The sequence below is a fragment of the Patella vulgata genome, chromosome 6, assembly GCF_932274485.2.
Source record: "Patella vulgata chromosome 6, xgPatVulg1.2, whole genome shotgun sequence".
Classification (NCBI taxonomy): domain Eukaryota; kingdom Metazoa; phylum Mollusca; class Gastropoda; family Patellidae; genus Patella; species Patella vulgata.
Window position 1 is genome coordinate 8,566,418 of NC_065884.2, and position 25,401 is coordinate 8,591,818.

General features: G+C 38.1%; 1 long non-coding RNA gene across 2 annotated transcripts; it reads left to right on the forward strand.

Moving 5' to 3' along the window:
* Positions 1-110: 110 nt before the first annotated feature.
* Positions 111-17,180, forward strand: LOC126825006 (uncharacterized). Of its 2 annotated transcripts, none has more exons than XR_007681744.2 (4): positions 111-569; positions 10,306-10,602; positions 13,559-13,744; positions 17,041-17,180. It is a non-coding gene; the product is annotated as an uncharacterized LOC126825006 (long non-coding RNA). The 2 variants fall into 2 exon arrangements; XR_007681745.2 differs by lacking the exon at positions 111-569 and adding an exon at positions 3,342-3,455.
* Positions 17,181-25,401: the final 8,221 nt, after the last annotated feature.

Sequence of the window (25,401 nt, forward strand, 5' to 3'; positions counted from 1 at the left end):
AAATGTCAATATATGTAGACTACATTAAACACACATTATGCAAGGGCTTGAAATGTTATTTAAGTTGTGTAAGTCTTAAGAAAAATATAGTGGCTTTAAGCAAATGTTTTCAGTCTATAACGGGGTAAACCAGGGCTGAGAGTTTTCTCCGTCTTTATTTTCTATTTTTATTAACGATTTGGTTGACGACATAGGACAGTGATGCAATAAAGTTAAACGTCTCGTCAACACCAAACTAAAGTTAACACGTGTATATTTGGTTGACGACATAGGACAGTGATGCAATAAAGTTAAACGTCTCGTCAACACCAAACTAAAGTTAACACGTGTATATTTGTATTCGCACGTTTATTCTGCAGGAAATTATAACTGTTTTTAAGCGAGCACACCACGGAGGAGTAGATGGACCTTGTGTGCCCATCTTGTGTATTTTACAGTTGACATGCACTGTAAAATGTCCTTAACATTTAAACCAAGCAGGAGGCATTTGTTTGATAAATCCACTTGTTTAATAAGCTTGTTTTGCTGTACTTTATATTATTCTTGAAAAGTAACACCAATTAAATACAGTAAGTAACTCCAATTAAATACAGTAATTGTTTGCCATAGAACTCTTTATATTCATCTTGTTTTACCCTTTGTGTCAGCTTTCTGTCAATTAAAGGACAATATTGGTGTCAGTCATTATAAAATATGTGATAGAACTGGTTAAATACATCCCAAATATAACTTGAACACAGAGATCATTGCTACGGGAGATGTGTAACAAGCACGGGGAGTGACGACCAACACGAAACACGAGTACATGTATATAGATAACTGATTGAAGCAAGGAGCGATAACAGACACGCGATCGAATTTCATTTCACTGATAATTCAGTTGAAGATGAAAAGCTATTATATGAGACGGTGAGAGGATATCTGACAATTCAAAAAAAGAATTGGCTGTCATTAGATAAAAGATAACGAACAAATTAGAAAAAGTCCGTGCATTACCATTTTTTTTATTAAGAACAGAATGAATAAAAACGGGGATTTAATATATAAGATCTCATGATGAAGCCATTTACAAAAATTAAATAATAATAACATTGTTAGTCAAAATTATCCTTTGGTTGGACCGTGGGTCTATTATATTGTGTTGTTTTTGCTTAATCTTTTACTTCTTAATGTTATTATTATTTAATTTTTGTAAATGGCTTCATCATGAACTCTTATATATTAAATCCAAGTTTACTAAATGTCATTGTGCTTGATAACGATAAGAGGATACTTGTCGAAACGTCGTGCTATTAGAATAAAACCAGTGATTGTTTTCCCATAAAAATTGTGTTCTGTTATTGATATATAACTTCTTTAAAGCCACCAATTGTGTCAATATCCATTGTGAGAGAGATCTTTGCACCTTGTATTTATTGATTTAAATTTGCTTTCTCTAACTAGTATTTAATAATTTATAAGGTTTGTTGTATAACAGATTTGTTTACACCTAAAATTGATACATATTCTACTCTGCACAGTTAATTACTTGATTTTAATTATATTCCCTTTACTAGTTTTAATATTATGTCTAATTGGTCCCATTTCAGTAAGTGTTGGTATTATTTTATTCTAATCTATTCATTTAGTCCATGAACACATGCATCGAATGCTTGTTTTTATCGTTTTTAATTAAAAGATACCTAAAAAAAAACCTCCATATTTGAATCCCCAATAACGAGGTGGAACACGAATAACAAATACCTCGTTATTCGCTGCTTGAATGACACTGGGCTGTTTTTCGTCTAGATGTCGTTTGCTGTGTGTTATGCTACTGGGGTATACTTGGCATCGGTCATTCTAGTGATGCCTAGCTTCATATTTGAATCCAGAATAACAAGTTAAATAACGAGGCAGCGAGCCCCTCTTTATTCGCAAATAATGTGGCAGGCCACCTCGATGTTCGTTATTCACTAATTTAATAAAATCCTGGTTTATATACCGACTATACTTATTTAACCGGGAGGGGGGGGGGGGCAAATGGTTAGCACATGCGCGTTCTATCATACGGTCTGTCATTGAGTCAACTGGCGTGGTGTCGATTCCCCGGTTGTAGGTAACAAGGTATAGGTTCGCCTGTCCAACCCCGCGGCTTTTCTCTGGGACCTCCGGTTTCCTCCCACTGCTAATAGTCGGGACCCGTCAAATGCCAAATTATCACTGAACCCACTTTTGCCTGATATATAATGTTTCTCGGTGGATTATTGTTGGGTAGAGTCCCCTTGATTTTTCCAGGGTGGGTGTGGTCGTGTCACCCTTGGGGAAAATTAAATATTCAAGATGGCGGCCAAAAATGGTGGGAAAAGTACAAAAAAAATCATTTTTCACCATCCTAGGTCGTGTAATATATCGTTTTATATGTTTTCGGGGTCACTGAACATCCGACTTATTCCGAGCAGTATAATTAAAATGACTGCCAAAAATGGCATCGGAGGTACAAGAATTCCATATTTCGCCCTACTAACGTGAATTCGGACATGTTTTTAACATAAAACCCATCATGAAGGCGGAAAATAGAATAAAAAGTTCACACAGCTGGATTTATGATAAATCATTCCAGAAATTTCAATTTTCGCTAAAATTATAAGTAACATTTGAAACGATATATCACAAGACCTAGTAGGGCGAAATATGAAATTCTTGTACTTCCGCCGCCATTTTGAATATCCGAATAGGTCGGATGTTAAAAATATGCCCGATTTCGTGTTCAGCGACCCCGAAAATATATCAAACGATATATTAGACGACCTAGGATGGTGAAAAATGATTTCTTTGTATTTTGCTCACCATTTTTGGCCGCCATCTTGAATATTTAATTTTCCCCAATGGTGACACGACCACACCCACCCTGGAATAATCAAGGGGATCCTACCCAACAATAATCCACTGAGAAACATTATATATCAAACAAAAGTGGGTTCTCGGCCCTGGCGTCCAGACTACGCGCAAGCGAATTATTGAAATAAAGTTAAATCATGTATTGGTCCCGAAATAACTTAGTTTGTGTCGAGTGGACGTTAAACCCCATTTCTCTCTCTCTCTCTCTCTCTCTTATTTAACTAGTTTTAATTAAATCCTGACATATACGCATTAAAGATAACTATTTCACATTTCAAAATGAACTTGAATTCGAAATGAAAGGAATCTGCCCTGACTGTGCTAATGAAGACGGACATACTACATGCAGTCTACTATGACGGAAATATTGCCCAGACAGCGAGTAGTTCACATGGCAATCACTTATTCTACTTCTGTATAAACATAGTTATTGATTACTTATATCATTCGCTGAAATTATCTAGATGGGCGTCAGTGATACCTTGACTGACTATAAAAAACCCAGAAAGTTATTGACATTAGTTGGTCGATTAGAAAGTTTGTGAGTTTGTCAATCTTGAAAACATACACATACACAGGTAGGTAATATTTATAGTTTTCGTCTGTTTATTAAAAGATAATCATAACCAGGGTATCATTTAGATGTATACTTGATATCTATTTTTATTTTCTAGCGTGGTAATTAAAACTTATTTGATATAAAACGGCTTACCTGAAGGCATGAGCTAAACCGCGGGATATCTAACTTATCATCTGATATATAAAAAAATTTAAAAATAAAAATTTTAAGAAATAGTACAGTTTATTTCTAAAGTTGTATTTAAGCGAACATTAACTAACGAATAATGCAACCATTATATTATATAGAACTGAACGACGATATTGGAGGTCATGTGTTTGGTATTGTTGCGGGACGGAGATTTCTAAAGTTGTATTTAAGCGAACATTAACTAACGAATAATGCAACCATTATATTATATAGAACTGAACGACGATATTGGAGGTCATGTGTTTGGTATTGTTGCGGGACGGAGATTATGGCAAGGAACAGTGTTTAATCGCCGCGTGCACGTAAAAGACCCCTTGACAAATGGAATAAGAGTAGGCCGGGCAAAATGGCCCTCAACATCTATTACCATAAACGTATTTGGCCTACTTGTATTAGCACAAAATTATTTGACATACTTGAATTACCATAAAGTATTTGAACGTATCACTAATTACCATATAAGTCAAAAACCTTTGAGAATCTAGTACCACACGGTGTAATTAGGGGGTCTGAAAAAAAATTGAAAAAAGAAATTATAAGTCATATATCTTGTCGAATGTAGTACCACACAGGGAGACAAGTGGGTCTAGGAGATATTTTGCGGATCACTTGTGGTGAAAAACATCTCAGAATAAAACCTTTTCTGAACCAACTGATGTTGAACCCAACATGATGGTTTTTTTCTGGGAACTTGTTAAGGTTTTAATGGAGTCTTAATCATGAACACCCCTTATGATGTATAAAACACATTAATTTTACTTTTAAGCACAGCTTCGCCTAATGAACATATCATGCGATCGAATAATGACAGTACAATTCATTACATGTTAGTCCCGAAACACGAAAGTGAGTGTAAGTAACGTGCGTACCTCCCATGATTGTATCCTTAAATGACTGAATAACTGTTCATACACAACACCAATCACCATACCAGTATAATATTTCTTACGGCACATCTCGACAAGTTTCATACATAAATATATATTAGGAAATTCTCTGACTATATGTTGTTCTGGGAAAAATCTGGTGAGACAGGGGGGGGGGGGGGGTAACGTCTACTCGACACAGACTGGCTCATTTCGGCACTAACATAATTTTCAATATGATTCAATGTTGTGTTAAACGTATTTGTCAACAAAATTTCCATTGGCATCAGTGCACTTGCTCCACCACTTCCCCAGTATCATTAACCCCGTAGAGCGCAATGGACGCTTACGGCTGGCCCCCGGATCCATTGACTGGATTTGATATTTGTTTATTTGGTGCAATGTCTATTTTCTGTCTTGTCCGCAGGTTTATCTTGTAGATTTTTTTGTGTGTAGTGCGGTCCTCCTGCACTTACTATTAGTAAACAACTGTTTGTAACCTGACCCCCAATGAACTCATCCACATCAGTTATGACCTTAAATCAGTCCAAATCTTCGGCTCTTGAGGACTCATCGAGTTAGAAGAGGAAGGTGCCAGAGGGAGCTGGGGTAAAGCCAAAAGCCTCTGCATCGCTTACTTCTACATGAGCGGTGAGAACTGGAGCATTGTCCTCGAGCAGCCAGAAAACGTGTTAATTTGGTAACACAACCTGGTCTTTAGAAAATATGTCATCAGTACACATTCCAAGACCTTGACCTTGCCACTGGAAGACATTCTTGAGCGTTGGCCACGTTTAGTACACTGGTGTCTGACTGTACTATATCATGCTGTTTGTATCATGCCATCAAGAATTTGATTTGGCGCCTGTAGCTGCTGGTATTATATATACCAAAGTGTAGCTCGTGGAAATCATGATGATATACCTTGCTACCAATATGAGCAGTGGGGTTGAGTTTGGTCGACGGAACCCAATGAATAAAGTTCAAGCGCTGGGTCATTCGACAAATATTAAGAGCAAACTAAACAAATCCAAATTTTCCGGCGTGTTTCCACCTTGTCAGTGATGCAGGACAAGGGGTCTGACAAGGCCAGCTGTCTAGTCGTTCGGATGGGACAAAAACAGGTCCCGTGCACACATCGGCGTGCACGTAAAAGATCCCTTGACAGCTGGAATTCGATATAAGAGTAGGCCGTAGTGCCGCTGTCCGGGCAAAATTTCCCTCATTGCACACTGTATGGCGTTTACAAGTCTTCATTACCCCAGTTCGGAGCAGAATAGTTAGGACGTTAAACCCCATTTCATTTCATTTCATTTATTTGCATAACTTTAAACCGCAAATGTTACTCCCCGGGTCAGCATCGGAACAGCCCTATAGCGTAGCCGACAGACCGACAAACAAACAAACACGGTCACAAATATTAGTATAGATTGGTGAAAGACAATAAAGATTATTTTGATTGATAATACAAACTAAATTGTGTTAATAGGTTTTCATAATTAACCTTTTAGGTACCAAAGGTTTCTTTCAACTTTAATGTTAAATGTAGCAAATATTTTATGAAAGATAACAAAGCGTCGTTTCCATTAATCATAAAAGTAAAATAGGTGTAAATGTTTTTATAATGAAATGTTAAGTAGACAAGTAATCTGTAAAAGCTTTTTTTTTTCTTTCTTTTAGCAAATATTGATCAGAATTATATAAACTGATTAAGACCACAAAGGGTTATGTACTAATGCAGTAGTATCCTGTAAACTCTTTATATTAAACACCCAATACAAGCTTATACAATTTAAAAACTAATTTGAAACGTTTTAAAGGTACAGGCCCATGAAAAAAGAATTCCTGTTTGATCCTTTTCAAATCACATGGAATATTCATTGGGGTTAAAGGAGCTAAATCTCAAATCTGTGGCACCTAAAAATGGACATAAATGGGTCGTAACGCATATAATAATATATGAATGTATAAACTGATTTACTTTCAATCAATGTTTTACTGTAATTTCTAAGCAGTTATGTTTAGTGAAATACGTGAAGAGTCCAAATGGAATGGCATTCTCTGGCGTCTGGTTACTCCAATCGTGATCGGTAATGGTCTCCTATTTGGATATGGTTGAACTCGTTTTATTACAAATAGCGCTCGAAAGCATTCTGGCACGCTATTCGTGTGTCAATTTTAAAATTTCATTTTGTGTTAAATATTTGATACCAGAAGCTCATCTATTCACTGTAAGATAAAAGCAGCAATGTTGATTTAATTTGACCAATATGGCGACCAAAATGGCAATTTTGGGGGTTTCGCAGTATAATTGTAACCGTGTTCTGCAATATGTCATTTTATTGGTTTTTAGGGGTACTGAATACGAATGTCGTAGTATAAGGTATCTGTACCCCGCGTCATGGTTTTCAATTATTGACTTTTTTCACCTAATATTTGTTACTATATTTTGTAATATGCAAGGGTGCTGAAAACAAAAACGTAGTTTTAGGTTGATTCAAAGAAGATGTGTCAGTCTACATGGCCAATCATTAAAATAATTTAAGTCGCCTGGAAGTTAAATTCTTTTTTTAACATTGAAGAAGCATTGAAATGACCGTGTTTTCATTGTTGTACAGTAATGCACTCTTTTCGTAACAAAACATCCACAACACATGCGGCATATTCACATTCCTTGTCATAGTTTTACAATTTAGATCAAAAAAGAATACTCCATACTCTATGTTTTGTACATTATAATTTGTATGAAAATAACTTCTGTTCATCTCACCAAATAATTAGAACCTCGGTGGTCAGGGGATAAGATTATTTATTGGGTAATCAAGTTTAATTTCGGGTAAGTCAAAGAAGCCCAGACAGGTATAGGGTGTTCTGTTAACTTTGTCACACGACTGAATTAAAACAAGGTTGTGCGTGTACTATATGTATTTTGTTATTTCCAGGCAACGGTATCAGAATCTCAATCACACGACTGAATTAGAATAAGGTTTTGCGTGTACAACATGTATTTTGTTATTTTTAGGTAACGGTATCAGAATCTCAATTACGGACAGAAATTTCAATATTATGAATTGTAAGAGATGCTTACGTTCACTTTAGTGCGTTTTGGCAGCGGTATAATTAAACAAATGGCGGGTCGTTTTCTCGCTCGATAATCGTCGTTATTCGACTGGTTTAGTTTTCTCACGTTTCCGACCCATGGTGATAATTTAATTTTAAACAATAATATCCAATTAGGCATGCTTGTTTATTTTACATGCCGTTTGGAGCCATATAATCGGAATTCAACTATCAAAATTCACGTTTCCTACCCATAGTGATAATAAAATTTGAAACAATAATATCCAATAAGGCATGTTTGGTTTTTTTAATTTAGGTGTCGTATAGAGCCACAGAATTCAACTATCAAAATATGATTTTTGTCTACGACGAAACGAAATATCAAATAATGACCGCTTCGATTAATTGTTCGGAGTAAATAATGACTTGCGGAAGGCTTCATATGTATATCATTGGCAATTATCAATCAACGAATAATTAATCCATGATAATTAGCTAGTATTACTTAAATACGCGGTCCTGATTTTAAGCTAGGGAATTAATTTATAGTATGCCGCGCGGGATGTCAGCATCAATCAGCTGGTTGTGTTTACGTAATGTTCGGGTTTTAAAATTCGTTTGTGCTCGTTGAAAATGAGACCATCGGTGATAATGTGGCCATAGCTATAAACTAAAGAGTCGCCGCTTCACAACAATGCCAAGTACATGTATTGTCTAAGGGGCTTTAACGGTCGTCACGATGCGAGCGGACAAAAATAACTAATTTCGCTGAGAATTTTAAGAAAAAATAAAGATTTATGGATGCAGTACTCTTACAAAACGTCCAAATAAAAAAGTTTGAAAATGTTTTATTGCTATTTTTGGTCTTTTGGGTCGATAGACAGTATAATTATAAGCTCATTTTTGTGAAAATCTCAATTTCGATCAAAATCAATTTTTCACTTGTTTTGTCTGTATCTCAATATTAGAATTCTCGCATGCCAACTCATTTTGCCAGCACAGGTCTAAATAGTAGCAGACCCTTTACACGTACGACATAATGTGATTAACGAAACGTACTAAAAGTACACCATAACAATGCCGTGCTTGATTGTGACATTAACATCATTATATGAAGTTTTGTTTTGTTTAGCAATATTCCGATAAATATCTACGTGGTAGATCGGACACGTTATGTCCGTATTTACGGGTATACATATTTAGATAGAAAATAGAATTAATGAATCGAATATTAAGAAAACATTTGAAAGACGTAGTTGTATTTGATTATAAAAGCGCCCAAACGAAATGGACCTCATTGTACTAGGATCTTTTGATATTTTTTTTTGATCATCCAGCTTGCTCATAAATTATGGTGGCGAGGCCACCTAGATGAAACTGGCATATATAATCCGGGACCCGACTATGGTTCTGTAGGAAAATTTGAGTAGGGAGAATTTATTTGTAGAAATGTTTAGTTGGTGCCTAAATAAGTATTTTGAACGTGGGTGGACACTTACCACGTGGTAGGTTATCCCACTATGACGTCATCAAAGATGGCCACCGACGTTAAATCAATTTTATACTAATTTGTTTGAATGCTATCATCGCTGATGTTTTTTTTAAGCTAATTGTAATTTGGTGAGTTTATATAGTTGTGTATTTACCGGCACGAGAGGCATAATATAATTGCTATTCCATGGACACAAGTAAAAACGAACAATAATTAAAATAGTTTAATAGTTTCGCAATTTAGAAATTTCTCCTATTTAATCGATTTGGAATTTCATTTTATGGATTTGTTTGTCTTTGAATATCCTCCAGGATTAACCACCTACACTATTCGTATTATGTTTCCCCTTCCATGGCGGATGGATACTATTTCACTACGGATAACTCTTGTTTGGATAAGTTTACGTATTTTTGGTTACATGTGATCTATGTCTATGATTGATTGAGGTTTAACGCGTGCGCGTGAAATCACAGGGTCTGTCATTGGTTCAAGCGGCGTGGTTCCGAATGCCCGCTTGTACGTGACAAGGAGTAGGGTCGTTTTTTCAACCTCGTGGGTTTTCTCCTGGCCTTCCGTTTTCCTTCGACTGTTAAAGACCCCTACGCACAAGCTAATTATTGAGATGTTAGTCCCGAATTCCCGCTTGTACGTGACAAGGAGTAGGGTCGCTTTTTCAACCTCGTTGGGCCTTCTGTTTTCCTTCGACTGTTAAAGACCCCTACGCACAAGCGTATTGAGATGTTAGTCCCGAAATGACCAAGTTTGTGTCAAGTGGACGTTAAACTGATCCCTCCCATCTCTCTCACATTAATTATTTGAACTTATGGAAATGAAGTGGGGTTTAAGTCCTACTGTTCTGCTCCGAACTGGGCTAATGTAGACGGGCCTACGCCATACAGTGTGCTATGAGGGACATTTTGCCTGGATAATGGCACAACGGCCTACTCTTATATCGATTTCCAACTTTCAAGGGATCTTTTACGTGCACGCCAATGTGTACACGGGACCTCGGTCTTTCGACCCATCCGAACGACTAGACATCTGTCCTAGTCAGGCCCTCCGTCCTGCATCACTGACAAGGGGGAATCACGCCGGAAAATCTGGATGAACTTACTCGGCCAATGCAGGGATCGAACACCCGACCTCCAGGCTAGCAAGCCTGAGTCATACCGACTTAGCCACCATGACCCCTGGACTGATGGAAGTTCAATTAATCATTAATGTTTTCTTTTTCATTTTAGAAGTTGTAGATATGAAGTTGTTGCATTATACCTTTGGTATTACTTTTGGGCTGTTTCTTGTCATCACGTGTGAAGAGGTTATCTACAGGAAATATGATTTACAGAAATATGTGACTTCGTTTTATTCAGTTGAAATCAACGACATATCTCGTATTGCCTGTGCACGATTATGTGTATCTACTGAAGGTTGTACATATTTCTATTGGTTCAGCAAATCCTGTTATATTTTAAACGCAGCCGCACCTGGTAACAGTTCAGTAAATTTTAAATATATCTACGTTAACGACGAGCTTAAAGGTAAAAAAATAATACGCATCTAGGATCGGCCGAGTTTTAAAAGAAAATACGAAGTTGCGAAAGATTGGTTTTTCTATAAAATGGCATACAGGTTACTTACAAAAAATATTTCTGGCGATATTTCAACAAGGGTTTTCTCTGCTATTCTAATTCAGTTGCTAAATGTCATTTTTGCTCAAGTCTAATGGAGATTTGTAATACATTTTTCTATACGTGTATGTGTATTACTGTGACAAATATTATGTAGGGACCAAAATATCAATATGGCGGACATGAAAGGAAATAAAACGAAATGGGGTTTAACGTCCTACTGCTCTGCTCCGAACTGGTCTAATGAAGACGGGCATACGCCATACAGTGAGCTTTGAGGGAAGTTTTGCCTGGACAGCGGCACTATGGTCTACTCGTATATCGAATTCCAACTGTCAAAAGATCTTTCATGTGCACGCCAATGTGTACACGGGACCTTGGTTTTTCATCCCATCCGAACGACTAGACAGCTGTTCTTGTCAGGCCCTCCGTCCTGCATCACTGACAAGGGGGAATCAGTATAGATTTGATTGATAATAGCGACACTTGTACAATATTTCTTTTTTAAAAGAAGGCAAATATCTGTAAAATTATGAATTGATTTAAAAGAAGTAAAAATAACTACCACACGTTCGTTCTCATTAAATGTAAGTTAACAAAGCAACCCTTAATATTCACAAATGTAAGACAGATAATGTTCAGACATTTCTACCGCGGTATCACTTAAATGTATTTTGCTTTGATTAAAGCGACTATGAAAGATTATATAAGGAGCTGAATGTCATCGCTATAATAGTTAAAAAAAGATAATGTAAAGAGAATATGCTGAAAATTGCAGTTGATTATATTCTTGTCATGTTAATAAATGTCTAATAAATAGTTTATATAACATTAAGTCCTAAGCAAGACCTGCAATAGGCAGATTTAGCTCTTGTATAATGCATGTTTAAGTATTTTGTACGAATTATATCTGAAGTCGCGCAACCTGCCAAATCCGAGAACCTTTCCCAACTCCTTTTTTCATATCTTTTGTTAAGATTATTCACCATTGTTCTTTTAATTGGTTGCACGAACGCACTAACTTTGTTAGGAATAGAAAAATATTTTGTTTTTCAGTTTTCAAATAATCGAAAGGATCAATCGGATCACACGATTGCTGTTGTATCTTGTATCACTTTGTATAGTTTTACGAGATCTCCAGCGAGCTTTTGTTCGTGCCATTTTACTATATTTCTCCAGCGAGCTTTTGTTCGTGCCATTTTACTATATTTCTCCAGGCAACTTAAATTAATGGCAGTAGGACGTTCAACCATATTTCATTTTATTTAAATTAATGGGTCGTTGAAAGTAGCGTTGATGGCTATTGATTGAGCCTGTAATCGACTGCGCATGTCGGTCAATTTCGAGCAAAGCCAAGTAGTCATTTTAACCAATAATTGTCAAGCGACAAAATCTGACAGGACTTTTATTTCGTTTTAGTCGACTTTACACAGAGGAAAGAGAGAGGGGGAGAGAGAGCTTAACGTCCACTCGACACAAACTAGGTCATTTTGGAACGGGACTAACATATGGTTCAAGTTAATCTCAATAATTCACTTGCATGTAGGGGTCCTTGGCAGAGGGTGAAAACCGGAGGACTGGAAGAAAACACACGATGTGTCACGTACAAGCGGGGAATCAATGACAAACCATATGATCCAACGCGCACGCGTTAACCGTTCTTCCAACCACGCCCCGGCTTTACATAGGGCCAAGCGCCATGACTTAATTCAATAATTCATCAATTAATGGGCCACATTTGTATTTGTATAGTTTTTCCTGGTTCCAACTACGCATGTGGTATCGTACCTACCAGACCACCCGATTAGAATTTATTACATACTTCGAGAAGGTATTTGTTGAGTCATAAAACCTTCTAGTAGTTTATCTAGGGCTGGCCGTCCTTACCGCACGGTACAAATATTATCAACACTAGAAGCAACAAATTCCAGAACAAGCCAGAACTCGTACCAAAATTGCCGCTTTATACAAATGAGTATTTAGGGGAATACTAACCCGAACCCTAACCCTTTTAAGAGAAGTAAAAACTAAATTAGACCCAAGTTCAGTCTTTTAAAAAGGGTTAGGGTTTTGTTAGTTATCCCCAAAATTCTCATTTATATAAAGCGGCCATTTTGGACTCCGGAAGCACCCGAACCTCGATAAACTACTAGAAGGTTTTATTTGTACCGTGCGGTAAGGACGGCCAGCCCTCGATAAACTACTAGAAGGTTTTATTACTCAACAAATACCTTCTCGAAGTATGTAATAAAATCTAATCGGGTGACCAGACACTAAATAGACGTTATTACTCAATACGATGTGTATCGCGGGATGTGTACAGATCATTCTTAATATCATTTATTTTAGACGGTTATCGTTCCATTTTCATTTAGATTGACCCCTTTTTGTTGATCTTAGGGTTTTATTCACAATTGTATTGTGTGACAAAGTGATCTTTATACTTTTCATCAAATTGAACGATCATTTAGGTGCATAGAACTTCAGGAACTCTGCCAGATTTGATCATATTTGATATTGGCGTTTCACCTCTGGATAAACTTGGTTAAGGCACGGACTCCCTACGATTTTATTAAACATCTAATTAATTTAATAGGCAGAACTTCAAAGAGAATGTAGTAGTGGTAAGTGTTATGACCTGACAATGACATCCAAAAGAATATGCAGTGTAATTATAGACATCATAATTAAATTGATAAATAAACAATACCATATATGGCGATCACTTTTGTCCCTAATTGTTGAACGCTTTATAAGCATGCGTTTCCTGACAGTAAGTCAGACCGAATGATGTCTATTTCATGTTTATAATAAAGGTCTTATCAATTATGCCGATCTTCTGTTACCTGAAGTGTTATAATTGCAGATAGGTGTAATCTAGACGGGTATATGACCATATTAGGAGGAGTATTGTGTGTCAAGATTTATAACACGCCAAAAAAAAATTGGGAAGACGCCGACGGAAAGTGTCAACAAGATGGTGGACAGTTACTTGTGATGGAAACTAACGTCTTCTATATAAAATTATATGCATTGAAGACACTTAAACCATGTAAGAAAATAACTTTAACACATACTTATGGAAGAAAAATTACTGATTTACTTAGGCTACGTTTCTGGGGGTATTCTCTCAACGTTTTCAAGCAAGTACAGTAACAAATGTGTAGGACAATTATGTACAAATATGAAATGAAATGGGGTTTAACGTCCTACTGTTCTACTCCGACTGGGCTAATGAAGACAGATATACGTCATTATGTCCTACTCTTATATCGAATCTATACTGCCAAGGGATCTTTTACGTGCACGCCAATGTATACACGGGACCTCGGCTTTTCGTACCATCAGAACAACTAGACAACTGTCCTTGTCAGGTCCCCCTTCCTGCACCACCGACAATATACCAGAGGCTCACCGCGGGGGGGGGGGGGTCAATCAAATGGGCACAAAACCAGACCCAACTTTTCTAGGGTAAAATTTTGCGTATAATACGATGCCTAGTGGTAATCAGTCCGTCGTTGGGGCGTTTTCCAGATATTTGGGGTCAAAGGTCAAAGGAGTTAATTTGCACTGAAAGTGAATGCGCAGTCATTCTTGTATTATGAAAAGAACCTGAAAATGATCGAAAGTAATCACACTTTCAATAAAAATGTAAACTTGCTAAATCCACCTTTAGTCTTAGTGACCCTGGAGGTCAAAAGGGGAAATTTACCGTTTTTTCACTAGGAAGATTTAAAGCAATAAAATGTCAACGTAAAATATAAAAACTAAAGCGAAACCCGTCTAATTAATAATAGGAACATTTAAAATTTATCTTTATGGGGTCTTAGCACCGAACTTTTACTTTGGAACGTCGAAAATGATCTTGCATAACAGAACCAACACACTTTGAAACCTGTTTCAAAAATACGTAAAAACTGTCAAATCGAAATCTCTCCGATTTGTTTCACAGCGATTGTTATACATAATGATACTAGTTATCTGAAAAACAACTGAATAGTTTCAGTGTTGGACTCCAGTCTGCAGACCGCGTGGATTTCCGAGAATCCCAGTCTATAAAAACCGACGTTAATCTGTGACGGGAAAACATGTATCTGACGACGAGATTAAAAGTTTGCAAATTTTTTATGAAGTTCGCCGGGACATGGACGCAGATATAACCGACGAATGCATTGTATGTAGTTCACAGGATATATATGTCGTATTGGTAAATGTTAGCGGGGAAAATTTTGGCAGGCTTTGTGACGCGGCCTGCAGACTGGAGTCCAGCCATGAAACTATTCAATTGGTTTTTTTCCAGACAACTAGTATCATTATGTATAGCATTCGTTGTAAAACTAATTCGGAGAGATTTGGATTTAACAGTTTTTACGTACCTTTGAAACAGGTTCCGAAGCGTTTTGGTTCTGTTATGCAAGTTCATTTTTGACGTTCCAAAGTAAAAGTTCGGTGCTCAGACCACCTAAAGATAAATTTTAAATGTTCCTATTATTAATTAGAACAGGTTTCGCTTTAGTTTTTATATTTTACGCTGACATTTATTACTTTAAATCTTCCTAGTGCTAAAACGGAAAATGTGACCTTTTGACATTTGGGGTCACAAAGAACAAAGGTGAATTTAGCACGTTTACATTTTTATTGAAAGTGTGATTACTTTCGATCATTTTCAGCTTATTTTGATGATACAAGAATGACCGCGCATTCACTTTCAGTGCAAATGAACCCATTTGACCTTTGAACCTGAATATCTCGAAAACGCCCCAACGGCGGACTGATTACCACTTGGCATCGTATTCAACGCAAAGTTGGGTCTGGTTTTGTGCCCATTTGATGGACACCCACCCCACCCCCGCCCTGAGCCCCAAGACTACAAGGGGAAACCACGTCGGAAAATCCCGATGAACGTCTCTGCCATTGCAGGGATCTAACACACGACCTCCAGGCTAGCGAGCAATCAGAAAGCATGCATGACAACAACATGATGAAAGGCAAGGTGCATATCAATGATTAGTAATTGTTCTTCCATAAGTATGTGTTAAACTTTTTTTGTTTTATACAGTAATTAAGTGCCCTAAAAGATCATGTAAGAAAATCACGATGTCTGTCTTCTTCTTAGTTTGTGCAAGAGATTGTTATCCCTTCTTCATGACTCTGGTAGCGAAGTAGAACGTTAAATCCTTATTTATTAGGTTGATAACCCACCATGTATCACACAGAGCGTGGTGACCCATGATTTTGCATGGCAAACAAGATCCCGTCCGGACCCCCCCCCCCCCCCCCCAAAAAAAAAAAAAAAAAAAAAAAAATATATTTATATTGTTGTGTGCCGGGGTGGGGTGGGGGTGGGGGTCCCTGCCAGTGCCGTTGGGTAATATTGGTCTTTGTGGAACGAACATTTGTAGCATATCTGACCCACAGTATATGTTTGACATTGGTTAGGCATTATGATTATAATTATAATGTAGACAACCGCATTGTCAGTGGTGCAGAACGGAGGGCCTGACAAGGACAGCTGTCTAGTTCTTCGGATGAGACGAACAACCGAGGCCCTGTGTATACATTGGAATGCACGTAAAAGATCCCTTGGCAGTTGGAATTCGATATAAGAGTAGGCGATAGTGCCGCTGCCCGGGCAAAATTTCCCTCGTAGCACACTGTATGGCGTATGGTCGTCTTCAATAGCCCAGTATAGGAGCAGAACAGTAGGACGTTAAACCCCATTTCATTGCATTTCATTGCCATCTGTTAGGGGCACAAAAAACTCAAGGGGGCGTTAAACCATGACGCAAAGCTCGTCATTGCGTCCTTCTCAATTAGCCCCTGGTATCGCACAACTTTCGCCACGCATTTCCCACCAACTTTTCTGTCATTAGTTCCTCCATTATATCTAATATTTGTTCATCAAATAAAAGGTCACATACAGACGTTAAGCCCCCAACAGCGAACGACATGGCCCCAATTTTAAAGGGGTACCTAAATTAGTTCTAAAATAAAATTTGCACCATAATCACATACCAATTGCATCTGTGTGATAGACATTGAACAGCATTATGCCCCTTTTCATTGAGACATTTTCAGACTTGGGCTCTACGCAAACGTTAAGTGGAGGGATCTACAAGATATCATTGATAGTTAGTTGATTGTCTCGTTTCCTTCAAAATACCGACTAATTTCAACTATTCTTCAAATTGATAGCTTCAACGTTTTTTTGAGTCAAAGTAATCAAAACTAATATTGTTTTCAAAGTTGTTAGACTAGACTGCTATTATTCAATATAGGATATTTATGTCATGTGTTTTCGATGTTCCTGATTTCATTTTGCTGGAGGGTTTTTTGTTTTTGCATTAGTTTCAGCCATAGAATACTGGATTGGAGGAAATGATCTGGCTTCAGAAGGCGAATTTACGTGGATAGATGGATCAGGTGTAATTGCCGAGGGTTGGAAACCGGGTCAACCACAAGGTAACGAAGTCCACAATTGTTTACAATTTCATGAGCTGGAGTTCAACGATCACGATTGTGCGTTTGCGCGAAAGTTTCTTTGTGAGAAGCCATTGAAATAAGCCTTATATATAATGTACCGGTTGTAAAAGTATAGTATTATGAAAGTAGAGTTGTTTGTCTTTTTTCGAATACTGGGATCTTTCCAGTGTGGTTTTCTCTTGCCAGTGATGCAGAGGACCAAGGGTCTGGCAAGGGACAATGTATAGTCAATCGTTGGAATGCAACGAAAGGTCAGGGTCTCGTGTGCACATCGGCATAAAGATCCATTGGCAGTAGGAGATGCACACTATACTTAGGCTGTCTGTCTACAGTTAGCTCCGCTTGCGAACAGACATTTAGCTAGTTGATCGACATTTTAAGTCCTAAATCGACGATTTTATTCGAAAACACAAAGTAAACTTAAAGCATTTTTTTAAGGATTTATTCTGCTTCCATTGAAATAGTTTATTTAGTCTTTGCATGTAGGACGGCTATGAAACGGAGTAGATCCTAATTACAAAAAAATAGAATAGTTAGATATGGCGGCCATTTAGGACAGAGATCTAGTCTCGAAATATGAAGTAGATGAATCTTTGTGCGCAGAATGTAGGAGGTAGTTTAAGAGTAGGCCATGGCACCGCTGTCTGGACAAAATTTCCCTTATGGCACACTGTATGGCGTATGCCCGTCTTCATTCGCCCAGTCGGAGCAGAACAATAGGACGTTAAACCCCATTTTCATTTTATGTCATTTATCTCTATTTGCATACTGGGAGCAAAACTACCGCTGCATGATGCGTCCAACTTCCGGCTTTGATTGATATAGTTGTTGTTAAAATGAAAAGAATGGAATATGAAATGGTTGGGAAAAGAACAAAGTAGGCTAGACGTTGGGTTTGTTTTACCAAATTTACAGACTGGACATTACCCACAAAGTTGGCGTGACCCTGCGCCAAGGGATCTGGCTTGCATCAAAATCAATAGTTGCCGTCCTTTGGATATATAAGGAATAAATATGTCAAGTTCCAGGATGATCCTTTCAGACTTGCAGTCTGTAGGCGAAAAACACAAAGATTGGACGTAGCACTGTTACCCTGCCCAGTCGGGGCATGCCCCAATATCAATAGGTGCCGCTATTATAGCCTAAGGAATAAGTAGGCCAAGTTCTGAGATGATATGTTCAGAATTGCAGCTTGGCTCTGCCCCTGGATGTTGGACATGGACCAATATAAATATGTACAACCCTTTTATTGATCAAAATATGTTAATAATCGCAAAACATAGAGTATTTACAAACAAAATATTAACAAAAAATGGGTGTGGCCTGGCCCCTGGAGGTCGGGGTTTACACGAAAATCAATAGTTGCTGCCCTTAGGGTTACAACTAGAGATAAAACAATAAACTATAACAGATGGAAAAACAGCTACTTCTTTATTTGGGCGACGTTTCGAAGTGTATTATTCTCTCAACTTTATCAGGCTAGTAATACAAGAATATAGACAAGTCAAAGACACCATACAGGACAACAAGATGGCCAAAATTAGGGGGTGCTATTCTATAAATACTAATTAATTAACTATAGATAAAACAACTAGTATTTCTCAACTGATCTATGTAGAACAGTTGTCAAGTCTTAGATTTGTTTCCATGTATTGTGAGCTTACCGCGGCCTTGCTACCACGCAGTTGGGGGGTCCGTCACATTTTTTTATTCAATCTTGAAAATAACCCTACATATTTTAGTCGAGCGTTGAGAATAATCGTTTTAAACTGAAAGCGTTTACCGGAACATTATATCAATATGTAAAGGTTTCATTTACGTCACCATGAACACAAATATACCGTATTGCGTTATATATTCCGTGGCATATTAGATTCAAAATTCTAAATTTATTAATGTCGTGCTATCGTCTAATTTCACAGTCCCTGTATTGAGATCCGTGACCAGGATATTGTCACAAATGTAGAATCCGATTTCGTTATCTGTTCAGCGTAAATTGTAATTATATTATTTCATCCTATTTCTATTATTAAGGCGAAAAATGTCTTCTTCGTTAACGTTTACATGTGAACATCGAACAAATTAAGAATTTTGACAATTCTCCGTAGCAGCCATCATTATGAACTCATTTAGTGTCGCCACTGTATGCTCAATTTTGTGATTTAGTACTTGATCGGGAACACTACGTTGAAATCAGCGACTAGCTCTTCGTCTGGTTGAATGGTTGGACGGAGTGCTAAACTTGGAAACAACACCAAACGTGATGTTAAATACTATGTCTAACAGGCTATACAGTGAAGGGTTATAGAATCTTATTTGATTTCTTTTACAGTTGTGCCAATTAATATTCATATACTGTTGATCTGTATGAGGATGGGACGGCCTTTAAATGATCAGTTTATGTGGATCACGATGAACTATCTATTTCTGATGCCTTCTATCTGGCTTAAGTTTAATCATGTATTATTTAAGTTGCATTAAGCGATACGGAATTTCATAGATAACGATATTCTTGACGAAGATAATCCTTGAGTGGCATCTAGGGATTGAACACATTGAAAAACATTTGTGCTTGATAACGATAGCAGAATACTCGTCGAAACGTCGTGCTAAGCCTGTAAAACAGTGATTGTTTTTCCATATAAATTGTGTTGTGTTTTTTTTATTCTTGACGAAATTAAACCAAAATGAAATGGGGTTTAGCTTCCTACTCTCCTGCACCGACTGGGGCTAATCAAGACGGACTAACGCCATAGAGTGTGCTATGAGGGAAATTTATACCGGCCTACTCTTATTTCGAATTCCATTTGCCAAGGGTTTTCGTCTGATCCGAACGACTAGACACGGCCCTTGCCATACATAATAATGTACCACTTTTCTGTACCCATCGGGATAATGGAGACGGGTATGCACCCAACGATGTGCTTTAAGGACAATTTTACCTGGACAGCAACTGAATTCCAACTGTCATTTTTTTTATGTGCATCCAAAGCCCACGAGACCTCTGATTTCCATACCATCCGAACGACTAGCCAGTGCCCTTACGCCAGGTTTTACGTCATGTCGATGACAAGGGGGGGGGGGGAGAACCACGCCGGAAGATATCGGTAATATAACATCATACTTCTCCGTGTGCCAGTTAGTTCCGTCCCTGTGATTTGCAGAGGCCACCATTATTGTATGGCAAGGACAGTGGCTAGTCGTTCGGATCGCACGAAAAGGAACCCGGATTAAAAAAGGTTATTGGTGTTCTGCAACTATTTTGGTGTTCAGGTTGATAATGTAGTTATCTCCCTTAGAATTAACTTTTAATATCAACACCAAATCATTACCACCAAAGTACAAAACGATTCCACATTTTGTGGTTTCTGTTATTTCAGAAAATAAGATAAAATACGAGAAAGGTTTTTATTAAAAACTGCAATTCTATGTCTCGGGCGTACGTATCATTTTTTACGGAAAATAGGGCGGAAGCGTCTGAAAAATGAACCTTAACAGAAGTAAAATCACTTACAATAACGGTAAATAGCACCCAACGATGCGAATTATCTAGAACTGCCGTTTGCGTTGGAGAACTAGACACCCTGCATCAAATTCAGAATTGTGTGATTTTCTGAAACCCCGAACTCTTGTTGAGAATTGCATCAATCCACCAAATGGTCAGTCAATTCCCGATTGTGGGTCAAATTGATTTGCGGGATGAAATAATTTTCATATATTTACTTTTATAGCCACTAAAATTATATTTTTTTTATCATTACTCGATGATCGTTGAAAAAGAAAAATATTTTGGCCGACTCCGAGGGAACTGCGTGGGGATTAATGCTGTTGGCGTCTTCCTGTCGACCACAGGTGGCAGGTATAAGGTATGGTGCCAGTAAAGATAAAACCATCTGTCCCAAATCAAAGAGCTCCCGAGGTACAGAACAATCAAGGACCCCGCCCCTCATCTCCTTCCCATTTCGCCCGCCTCGACGAGTCTCAACACCTTCAAGACCAATGAGTCAAGGAGTTAGATGCGCAAGCGTCGATACACTAGTTTCAGTGAGGGACTGGTCGTCTTCGGCTCCGATTCTGCAATGGAGCAGGAGTAACATTACCGTAACCGAAGGAAAGACCATAGCCCTCCTAAAATGTTACTTTTTTCTGGTGAGAATATTTCATGAGACGCGGTCTATTTTCAATTCTAATGTATAAGCCAATAGAAAGGTTAGTGCTAAATGATATGGCCAGCTCAATGTTTCGTTGTAAACAGGGCTAGCGCTAATCCAAACCCTAACCCTAGCCCCAGTTCTTACCCAATGTATGTCAGTAAGTACAGTTGCCCGTGATTATGCAAATCTTGTTGGCATCTGGACATAAACATGAAGCAACTGTTCCGTCAAGTAGGGAGCTTCAGGCTATTAGACAGACCATCTGTACCGGTCCATGCAGATAAATACGATTTTAAACCCCCGTTCATTTCTCCAATAGTTCGCATATTAAGGGTCGGTTCTTTACCTTGGCACCTGTTATAAACGTGAAACACCGGCTGTGTCACGTAGAGAGCTTCAGCCCATTAGACAGATCGTCTGTATCATACCAGTCCGTGCAGATACATCAGATTTAAAACCCCGTTGTAAAGGGTCGGTTTCCTTACCTTGGCACCTGTTGTAAACTTGAAGCACTGGTTGCGTCACGCAGGGAGCTACAGTCCATTAGACAGATCATCTATATCATACCAGTCGGTGCAGATAAATACGATTTTAAATTCTCAAAGAGTTCGCATAAGGGGTGGGTTTCCTTACCTTGAATGGCTTTGCGATATCACCTCGGTGGAAGCGGACGTTAAATAAAGCTATTTCCCACACACGCACACCTTGGATGGCTATATATGTATTAGAATTGATTAACAGTTCAAGTCTATGGGTGCCAATTTAAACCGACAGAGAGATTGATGAATAACGTGATAGTGTGTTAGAGTACAAGCTGGAAATCTGTAGGAGGTGTCTGGGTCGTAGGAACTTTCACACAGAAGAGTATAATAATTAATATGGGTCGTATACATGTAGTTATCTTGGTTACTCGTGGTAAAGTCATAGCTGATAGCAATCCCACACCAAAGATTTCTTGTCGCCGAGGGGATCACGTGGCTAAGTGGGTAAGACGCTGGCTCGCTAGCCTGGAGGTCGGGTGTTCGATCCCTGCATTGGCCGAGAAAGTTCATCCAGATTTCCCAACGTGGTTTCCCCTTGTCAGTGATGCAGGACGGAGAGCCTGACAAGAACAGCTGTCTTGTCGTTCGGATCGGCCGGAAAAACCAAGGTCCCGTGTACACATTGGGTGCACGCAAAAGATCCCTTGACAGTTAGAATTCGATATAAGAGTAGGCCGTAGTGCCGCTGCCCGGCAAAATTTCCCTCATAGCACACTGTATGGCGTATGCCCGTCTACATTAGCCCAGTTTAGGAGCAGAACAGTAGGACGTTAAACCCCACGGTACCTCGGTTTTTCGTACCATCCGAACGACTAGACAGCTGTCCTTGTCAGTCCCTCCATCCTGCATCACTGACGAGGGGTAATCACGCCGGAAAATCTGGATGAACTTTCTCGGCCAATGCAGGTATTGAACACCAGACCTCCAGTCTAGTGAGACAGTGTCTTACCCCCCCCCCCCCCCAGCCGAAATGAAATGAAATCGGGTTAATAAGCTTCCTATATTTTTGCACCGACCGGGATAATGAAGATAGGGTGGATTCTATGTTTAAAGTGTAATTTATGAGACGGAATGAAGAATTACCGCAGTTGGAATCGTGTAATTAGTTTGTCTGGCATGTTATTAGATAGCAGGACTCTCTTAAATTCTGCCTTAATTGTAAGTTAGATACTTTTATTATTAATGCGATATCTTTGGGTTTCAGGGCAGATTTAGTGTGGATTAGTTTATCTAGTTTTTCAAATACAAAGTCTGATTAACGTGACACATGGTTTAAAGGGAAACTGATCTCTTCTGTTCTTGTAACAGAAGAGTTAATGTGGGAGGGGTGTATTTGGCACAATCTTAAAATAACGTGAAAAGTTTCGACATTACATTGGAAATTGTTGAGAGAGGGCCGCAGGAAACAATATTTTAAAAATTTGCTAATTCGGCTTTATTTAAAAGAATACTTGGCAGCTGGAATTTGATATGGTGTAAACGGGAATACCGTTATCCTGGTAAAATATTCATAGCATGGCGTGTATCACCATCATTATGGCGGTTGGTGCAGAAAAGTAGGACGTTAAACCCCATTTTATTTCTTTAACTCTTGTCGGTGCACGTAGGGTCTCCGTGGACCCCCATGCACATGTTTTATAGTGTGTTGTAATAACTACTGAGCACTACTTTCTGAAATTTAGTGACTTTGTCCCCTATACATTTTTACACGTAGCGAAGAGTTCGGTATTCAACTGCTTCCCACATGCAGAGTTATGTTACATGCAAATCAGACCCAACGCTTGAAGGGAACAAGGGGTCCAATCGGACCCCTTAACTTTCAACTCACATATGGATTTTGCTAATGTGTTTGCTGCCTGATACCATATCGCGTATGCCAAAATATTATCTCTTTTTAGCGTCTGCATGTTACAAATACCAAAAATTAAATGATGAGTTCCAAATAATCAAAGGTTTTTGTTTCAAGCATGAATTGCCACTTAACCTCGTTATCACATAGTGCACAAAGTAGCAATTATGTGAGAATTATTAAATCTTTTCCAAATGTCACTAAAATGTTTTTGTATAATAATTTAAGTGTTTTTCAGATGTCAAATATGAATGCAAATAAAAACCAAACCGCTGCCTTTTAATTCAAATATATCTGAACGTAAAAAACTTCGAATTATATCTAGGGTCAATATGATCTTAGCTGATGACTACATATACATGCATATCAATTAGCCCGAAAAAACTTCACGAACCATTAAGTTAAGGCCTAGATTTAATACGAATTGTCCTGGGCCGAATAGTCCTATGGGACTTATAGTCCTGATACGAATTGTCCGGAGACGAATTGTCCTCAAGGACGAGTTGTCTGTGGACGAATCGTCCGGGGACGAATTGTCCTAGAGCCAAATTGATTGATCCCATGCGCAAATATTACAATATAATTGATATGAACCATATACAGTTATGTCGAGCCAATATCTGTGTCTCTATTCAAGACAAACAAGGCACCAGTAAGCTATGCTCGCACGAACGCAAATGGATTATCTGTTAATTTTACCTGACAGTGTCCTACCTTAATTTAATGACCAGAAGAAACCCCAACCTTGAACACATAATACAGTTTACCAATTAAAGATGCATTATGTAAGAGCTAAATCTGCAAATTGCGGGTCTTTATTTTGGCTTCAATTTAATATAAACTTCACACGTCAAACCTATAATCAACTCTCTAGATCATCGGATGGCTGTGATTTACAGAGATTATAATACCCGGGGGATTTTGATTTTTAAATCCCCAACGATAATGTGGATAATTGGGATCTAGTACCGTTGCCACGATACTAAACAATATACGCTAGCTAGATCTACAGTCTGTCATAACTTCGCTCTTTATTAAGTAATTGGAATGAAATGTTCAAAACATTTATTTTTCATTATCTAGTTTTCAACTATTATAGCAAGAACGGTTGTCTTGTTATATAAATATCACATAGTGCATCTTTTATTATTACAGAGCGCCCATTCATACGTTTTCTGCGACCGCAGAATCTGTACATTAAGATACATTATGCAAGATTAGATAAAGAGCCGGCAGTTCTCACTATAATAGATAAAAACTAGATAATGTAAAAGGGATTTGCTAAAATTTCAGTCAAATTGATCGACTCTGAACCGAGAATTTAGCGATTGAATTTTAGCCCTAGCGTCGATCATTGGTACGATAAAGAACATAGTCTCGGTTATCTATTATTTTATTTAATCATCAATGAGCGTTAAGCAGCAGATCGGATTCTAATCCAGTAAATATCGCAGGCTAGCGATGACATCGAGGGTTGATTATGGTCTGGATAAGTTAATTAATGTCTAATTTATAATTTAGATTACATTTCAGGCCTAAAGAAAGACCTGCAATAAGCAGATTTAGCTCTTGCATATAATGTATATTTAATAAGTGTAGGCTACTCCATCACTGCTGCAATTTTGTAAACATTTAAAGATGTTTTGGTAACAAATATATCATCTCTGGTAGTTTCACGATG